Source organism: Cornus florida, unplaced genomic scaffold, assembly GCF_030987335.1.
Source record: "Cornus florida cultivar Cherokee Brave unplaced genomic scaffold, ASM3098733v1 CherokeeBrave_3.0.0_Hap2_Chr03, whole genome shotgun sequence".
Classification (NCBI taxonomy): domain Eukaryota; kingdom Viridiplantae; phylum Streptophyta; class Magnoliopsida; order Cornales; family Cornaceae; genus Cornus; species Cornus florida.
The window spans coordinates 5,791,925-5,801,212 of record NW_026775573.1 but is presented as its reverse complement, the minus strand read 5'-3'; positions in this window follow the sequence as shown (position 1 = coordinate 5,801,212).

The following is a 9,288-nucleotide window of genomic DNA, read 5'->3' as shown; positions in this document are numbered from 1 at the left end:
TGGTAGTCCTACCTGGAAAAGGATTTGGATTTTTAATATGTATAAGTATACGCATAAGACTTTAGGGTTAAGGGTTTTCCACATTAGAAAAATAAGAGAGTTAGAAGAAGAAGAAGAAGGGCTGACAAAGAGAAGGCCGGATCAGAGAAATAGAATATCGGACTTGGAAGAAACAGGTGAGTCCTTCTCTACTTCTCCTCTTAGAACTCATAAGCTTATCACCTTGATTATCGAAATAATAGTTTTATTTTATTGAATTAAATTATTAATCCGAGTAGATGAGCATGTTTATTCTTTACAATATATGTATGTATATATATATATATATATATATATATATATATAGATTTAAACATGTGAATATATGCATGAATTGTTCTGATAATTTAAATATTGTATGTGAGGTTAGGTTAATTAAACTTTATATTTATAGTTTGCTTAAACTTTGTGTAACATGATTAATTAGATTAAATGGATCAGAATATAATTATATATATTCATTTATGGCCAAAATTAATAAATTAAGCTTTTGGTTTTTTTTTTTTTCTAGAATTTTCTGGACTGATTTTATATTTTTAGAATAATTTTCGGATTTTTAGAATTATATATATATAATTATATATGTATAAATTAGTTATATATATATACTGTTTATATGTTTATGCACGGGAGGTCTGTAGCGCATCAAAAGGGCGAGATTCCAGTATGATGCGGTCAATGTTAAAAGTGTGTGCATGTGAATCAGGGGCATTGAATTTTGAGATATATAATAGATTGATTCGGCACATTACGGCGTATAATATGTTGATGTGCACGCTGATCTGGACCGTTGGGTGAAGTAGATGATGGTGGATTTATCTAGTGCAGCATAGGACATAGGGAATTGGTGTGGCCATAGATCTGAGGCATTAATGGAGGAGAAATGACTCGGTGCAGCTGAGTACACTGAAGCGAATAGCATCAGCCAATGGTGCAGCGTGTGAAGGCGCGTGAGAGAGAGTGAGGAAAGCTGCCAAGAAGTGGAGGCACGTGCAACAAGGTTTGTGATACCCCGGATTTCCGGATGCGGGTTGGCCAGGCCCACGCCCGATTACCCGAGGATATCAAACCAATTAGCAAATAATCGAACACAGAATACAATTAAGGAAACAGGAATAAAAATTTGTTGAAAAGAAACTAGACTGATAAACCAAAAACTGAAACCTCAAAATAAAATTAAATTAATAAAGAATTATTTTGGTACATCCAAATTCTCCATTTCTAATACAACTTGGGAATCCATCTGGTGGACCCCTAATAAAATCATCACTGAGAAATGAACCACCGGAAAAGAATCCAATGCTAAACCATACAGGAACCACCTACGTCGTCGGAAGAATGAGAAATCGTCTCTGCTCAGCACGAACAAGATCTAAGACCTGGAGCCGTCCATTACCTGAAAAAAATAATAGTGGGTCAGGCCCACGAACAAGTTCTATCCCAACTACAATCCAAACAGAGACCCGATACGCAGATACATCTTAGATGTCTCAACCATATCTATATAGTCCGTAAATAGATATATACATATAACTATACTACAGGACTCTCACTAGACCATGCTGAAGGTCTCAACCTGAATAGAAGGCAGCATGCAAAAACGCACCTGAGTGGGCATGACTACCTAAGCCTAACAGGGTATACCTCAACCAACATAGCTAGCTATGCATCCTACTGCATATACGCTCCCTAACCGTCGACTATGAGACTCAAGCTCAGATCGCGGTATCATAATTATATATATAAAGTCCGATCCTATCCAACCATAAGAAATCCAGCTAGTCGTTCAGCTTGTTCAGCCGCACAGACTAACATAAATTAAGTGTATATACCACCCATCCAAATACAATGTTGAGCCGGTCAACTATTCGTTGCCAAAACACAACATATAATTAAGATTTAAATATTTTAATTAAATCCCTATCCTTCCTATTAACAGAAAATATAAACAACTATCCAATATGTCATTCAATTATTTTAGTTGATAGGACATGAAACCATGTAGGATTTAACTGTTTTATTTAATCCATTCCATATGTATGAATGGGTTGGAATTAGCGTTTTGACCTAATCCATTCCTCCGTATGCCACCGTCCCATACCAGTGCATATATGCAAATGATCCGTAAATGATGCAACATTATAAGTAGTACATCAAATAAAGTCCACATTATCCATATAATTGACAAACACAGAATTTAAATAAGTCATCAACTAAATATCCAGAATCCATCCATGTAATTAAACGAGACAAAGTTTACTAATTCGTCATGTTATAATCCAGCATCCATCCAGGTAATTGACAGAAAATATACATTTATTTCTTCAATTAATTCCAGCCAACATCCAATTGAAGTCCAAACTCTAATCCAAATAATTGCAGTGTAATGCTTAAAATTACCGCAACTAAAGTTCCAAGCTTAAATCCATGCATTGCAGAAAAATATTTAGTATTTCAACAATTAACATCCAGGATATGCATAGATCACACTTGTTAATTAAATAATCCTAGCATGCCACCAAAACAAGATTTTTAAATATAAATATACTCCGTTAAATTACTGAAATTAAACTAGGCAATTAAATTCGTTCCTTCCATTAACAGCCTGCACCGCTGCACTTTCCCTCTACTGTTAAATCCAATAGTACTAAGACAATAATTTATTATGTGAGGCTCTAATATAACATGGTAATATTGTTTGGAATCCATGTTCCAACTCTTTTTAATTCCTAGACAAAGTTTGCACAATTAAATCCTTCCGGTCCGTTAAGTCCTTAAACAGCCTACGACTTATTTAAGATTTTCCTACTGTTTAAAACATTAGCATAAAAACAAATTAATGCTTCTTAGGGCTTAAATACTCCATGAATTAGTGTTTAAAATCATCACAGTAGCCCAGACATTGTTTAAAAACCCACAGTTGGACCAAACAAGGAGCAACTGCTTCAGTGTACGTACAAAAAGAAAGAGCCTGCTCCCAAAACAAGTGGAGCAGGTTCCACTTTGCCTAGAGCCTGCTCTCCCACAAGGGGGAGCCGGCTTTCCTTGCCTAGAGCCGGCTCTCTCCCCTTTGAGAGCCCCAGTTTGTTCCCTCTTCGTTTCCGACCATCTGCCTCGTCTCCGGCCCTTTCCTACCCATCTATTCTTCCTTAAAACTTGTCCTCACTGTCTAATATATATACAATGTTAATCCCCAGTCCTTAATTTACCACAGTACAAGTTAAAATATTGACATAACACAACGACCAATTTAATGCTTTGAAACAAACAACGAAGAACAGAGTTGCAAGAATTAATTTCAGACAATATGCACATATACAGATGATCTAATAAACATATTCCAAGCATGTAAGATTCAATTAAAATTCAAATACAATCCTAGAGATCATCAAAGGATGCATAGAACACAGGCAAAGGGAGAGAGACAGAATAGAACTTACCTTTACAGTTTTGATTTGAAACCTTTAATCGTCCTCTGTCCAGACTTTCCAGCGACCTCTCGACTGTCGTCCACTCCTTTGTTGCCCTAGGTTCAACCCACGAGCAACACCTCTTCTTCCCCTCCTCGGTTCAATCTTGGTTCTTGGCCCAAAACCCTAATGCTCATTCTCTCTGTTTTCTCTCAAAAACTCTCTGTTCGTGAAACAGAGTTCTACCACTCTCATACAGAATTATAACAATATATATATATAGGAAATACTAAAACCTAGGTCCAATTGTAATTAGAGACAGAAACCCTAATTAATCCCAGTAGGCTAAACCGTAATTCCTAAAAGAATATAACCCTAAGTTCACATTATAATCAAACTTCTAATTTAATCCAATTAAATCATTTAAAAAAAAACTAATAAACCAATAAACAATTTAAAACAATTAAAACCAGAAATTCAATTAAAATAAATAAAAAAACTCTTAAATAACCTCACTAAACAAACCACCCAATTTAAATACAATAATTAAAATAAAATTTTAATTTAAAAAAATTAGTTAAACACACCTTTAATTAAATTCAACAAACCATAAAATCATCTAAACACATAACCACATAAGCACCTCAACAACAAAAATATAAAAATTAAATCCCAATTATATCCTTTTGAAACTAGGGGTATTACAAGGTTGGGGGCATGTGGAGGCGCGTGGGATGCGTGGGAATGCGTGTGACGTCCCGGAAAGTTTCTTGGAAGTGCGGTAAATTTTCAGAATTTATTTTAAGCCTATTAGGGTTAAAATTAACCATTAGAGGGTGTGTTTTTGGTGTTTTGAGAGCCTTAGAGTGTTACTAAGATACTTAGTAGTATTTAATTGGTGTAAATACAATTAATTAAATATTTTGCCTTGGAATGAGGTGTGTGTATATATATATATATGTAGATATGGTTTTAAATAATCAACGATTAGTATGGAATGTATTATACATATATATATTATAAAATATATGTGTATATATATATCATTTATCATTATTAAATATTATGAATCCTATTTGGTATATCTTGAATTGTAGATGGTATAATTGATTTAAAATCGCAATAGAGTGATTATTAAATTAAGGACATGCTTATAATATGCATGTGAAGTCTATGTATGATTAAGCTTATAGTAAAGTTTAAAGTTAGTACATGGCTAAATTGTAGGCATGAATGAGTTGCCAATGACTGTAATATATTCCCTTATTAGTTATGAATAAAGTTCATATATGGGAAGTATGGTTGAATTGCTAATTAATGGTATAAGTAAATATACTTAAGGAGGCATTGTTGAATTGCTAATAAATAAATAAGTATATTTATAATGGCATGGTTGAATTGCCAATGCATAACTAAATTACTACGTGTTAGATAATTTAAAATTCATCTATGGATATTGTACGTATATGTTAATTAGGATTGGATATTCTTATTAGAATAGTCTAGTACCTAAATGTTAGTTATTATTTTATTATATTAGTAAAATAATAGTGGTAGAGACATGGACTAATTGTCAAAGCATAGGCATTAGCTATGTGATAAAGATAATGTAAATTATTATTTGTTTTGGATTAAATGTGGTATTCTTTTATTTTAAAATTTGTGGTTTAATTAAGTTACTGTCTAGGGTGGAGTTAAGGTTGGAGAAGTTTATTTTTAAAAGAAATATATATTGGTGGATTGGTTTAGGTAGGATTATTTATTAGTCATTGATTAATAATTTTACAATTTAATGAACATATTAATGAATAGGATTATTGTATATAGATAAGTATTTATATATATGTGTATCATCGTACATTGAAGTTAAAACTTTATTGGGGTTGGTTTTGGTATATATGGTTTGTTTATTGGTTTTCAGAGGCTTGGTAGAGAGAGCTTGCTCGTAGGGTTTAACCCGTGATTTGTATTTCAGGTTATTAGAAGTTCAAATCTCAAGGTTGAGGATCTGCAGCTGGAGGATTTATCTATTCTTTCAGTTTATTTAAAAGTAGGATAATATTATTATTTCATTTGATATTAGTATTTAATAATGAACTTCTAGATACTGGATTTTGGTTGAGGGGTCCTTGAGTTGCAGGATTCCTGAGTTGTAAATTTTGAAGAATTATTAATGGAATTTTTATTTAATAGATTTCCTTCAGCGAGTTATTTATTGTTTAATATTCATCTTTATATTCTGTGCTTGTTTAAATACTTCAATTGTGTTGATATCCCTTAATTTTGCGCACAGATTTGATCAACCCGTGTTCTGAAATTAGGGGGTTTCATAGATCCAAAGGTGAGATCTCATAAATTCAATACGATCTGGAAGGCCGTTAAGAATAACGGGCTTTGAATCCTTCAGATGAGGGTTGTGTTTTTTTATATTGTCAACCCTAGATGCGAGCGAAGTTGTAACACCCCCACATTTTCCACGCATAAGTTGATCAGGCTTATACACGAAAAACGAGGGATATCAAAAACAATTGGCAATATACAAGCATGGAATACAAAATGATGGAAATAAAAGAATTTAGACAGGAAAGAAACATTAAATAATACAACATCCATCCATCCTTTATTTAAATACAGTCCTCCATTACAACTTGGAAATCCTATGTCAAGGATCCCTAAATATAAACCTGAGAGTTCGACGTCAAAAGTAAATAAAAACTGAAACTGAAGTAATACGTAAAACTTCTACCCTGGACTGGATCGTAAGAGTAGATGAGTTCGGATGGTGGTCCCACACTGCTAACCTCAACCTTGAAACGGATACTGACCGTATCCTGAAATAACAACAATGGTGGGTCAACCTCACGAGCAAGTCCTCTCTACTATGACCCAAATCAGAGAATCAAATAAATTAATCATTATGAATCGGATGAGTACTATATCTGTATACATCTTACGGGAACTATCCGATGTATAACATGACCTCAACCAGAATAGACGGTGATCACTTAGACTCACACTAGGTGGTTAAGTGTCGCCTTTCCCTACCCGGGAAATCAGCTATTATACATGGTGCACGGTACTGACAACACAGACTATAACGAACTACACAGTGATAACACCTCGCAAAGTACTGATGAATATACTGAGCATATAAATTAGGCAACACATGCCAACAATATTAATAAATATACCGAGTATGTCAATTAGGCAACACATGCCAATAATATTAAACCACATACCCCGACAGCCACACATCTGTCTATCGCAACGAATGCATAAGGTATAGATGAGTCTAAACTTATTAGTCAGCTCACATGGTTCTATATGGCAACACATCCATATAATATAAATGCGACATAATAAACAGTCCATTTATTCCCTGAAATGCACACAGCATAATAATCATGGTTTATATACGATTAACAGTATAAATATTCCATAATATATAATGGGTTATTTATATGAATAAAACCAAGCACTAATTAATTTAACATTAATGGTTATTACAGTTTAATAAAATAATACCATTAATAGTCGTTAAATCAATTACATATGTTTACTAGCGATTCGCACTTTAACTGATACAATTAATATTTAAAAATATTAATCGGACAATTATAATAATTAACGAGAAATAAAATAATAATATAATGTCCCGTTACTTCCAAAAATGCCAACCCGAGGCCCCAAAATGTATAGTGAAGGTCCTGGTAATGACAAAACAGTCCCTAGGGGTATTCTGGACTTTTCCAGCAGTCGCAGAGGCCCTTCACGCGCCCCCACGCGCCTCCCAGAGCTCCCCACACGCGCCGCCAAGCTTTCCCACTCTCCCACGCGCCTCCACGCGCGTCTGGCATCAGCCACGCGCGAGCACGCGCTCCTACGCGCGTCTGGAGCGTTCCACGCGCGCACTAAGGGTACCTTGCTGACGCGGCGGCTCCTGATTCGGTAGTTGCATCATCCTACTATGGGTGCGCTACACTGAATAATCTCACCCTCTCATCACTCAATCCTGTGCTCATGGATCCGGGTGTACCGCGGTAACATGGACCGCGATGCACCGGATTAATCAGCTTCATCTAAGGCCCAGGATGCGCGCGCACACCCTCCTATGGTGCGCCGCATCACACCGGATCACTCCGGTCATCTCCCCCATTGCCGGCGACCGGAAAACTCGCCGGAAGGTCGCCGGAAATTGCAGAAAATGCCCGAAAAAATCTAGAAAATTCTAGAAAAATCCCTAAAGTCTTATTTAATTATTTTCAGCTATATTTTAATTACATAGGCTAAATAAATAAATAACTAACCTCTTTAATAATTAAAACACATTATTTTAATAAACTAAAAATAATTTATTGAAACTTCTAGCATGGTTTCTAGTCTCTAAAAAAACCCGAAATAAATTAAATGAATAATTTATGGATTCAAAGGGGAAAAGTAGATAATAACTTGCCTTTTTGGATTTAAAATAGATCCGCCGGTCTGCGCGTAGTCGGGTAAAATCGCCTACACCGGTCCAAGCTTCTTTCTCTCTCTCTTTTCCTTTCACTCTTATAAAATAGCTCACTAGAATTTATACTTTGCTTCTAACTCCCTTTCTTTTCTTCTAAGGTAAGTTAGCTAATTTATATACAAAATATATAATATAAATATTACAAATATCTAATTTTTTTCATCTACTAACCATCTTCCCAACCATAAGGCTTCAATTCCACCCATAACCATTGATGCAATCCTATCATAATCTCTAATTTCATCATGACATTGGTTTAATACTATTATTATTATTATAACTATTATTATTATTATTAAACTTTTATAATTATTACTATTATATTATTATTATTATTATATTATTAAACTATTATTATTATTATTATAATTTTACATAAGAATACATTATATCATCATAATACTTTATAACACAAATATAATACTTTTATTAACTAATATTGCTTAATTAAACATAATCAACAAATAAATTAATTATAATAATACATGCACAATTAAATGAATAAATTTACTATTTTTAACATACACAATTAATTTACATGCACCATTAAATGAACTTAATATAACAATGTAGCATGCACAATAATAGGTAAAGGAATCCACACATAATTGAATTTAAATAAACTAAACTCTTTAATTAATTACGGGGTATTACATTCTCCCCCCCTAATAACGGAATTTCGTCCCCGAAATTCACTACATACCTGTATTAAAAAGCTCTGGATACTTGGCACGGATAATATCTTCCCGTTCCCAAGTAGACTCTGTAGCATTATGATGACTCCACTGTACACGTACTAATGGAATAGTCTTCGTGCGCAGTATCTGATTCCTACGATCGAGAATACAGTAAGGTTGTTCCAAATAGGTTGCATCGGTTTGCAACTCAATCTCACCCACATCAATGTGTTGGTATCGATCTTCTTCCCGTAGAAATTTTCGCAGCATAGATACATGAAAAACATTATGTACCCTATGAAGATTATCTGGTAGAGCCAGACGATAAGCTACTGCCCTAATCCGATCTGTAATCATAAAAGGACCCACAAAACGAGGCGATAACTTACCCTTTGACCCAAACCGCATTACTCCCTTCATAGGAGAAACCTTAAGCAAAACCTGATCGCCAACCTTAAACTCCAAAGCACGAGTTCGACGGTCAGCATAACTTTTCTGTCTGCTTTGAGCTGTACGCATCCGATCCCTAATGATAGCGATCTTTTCTGACGTGTCCTTAATAAATTCAGGACCCAAAAAGTTGTTCTCACCAACTCCAAGCCAACAGACAGGAGACCTACACGGTCTACCGTACAAAGCCTCAAATGGT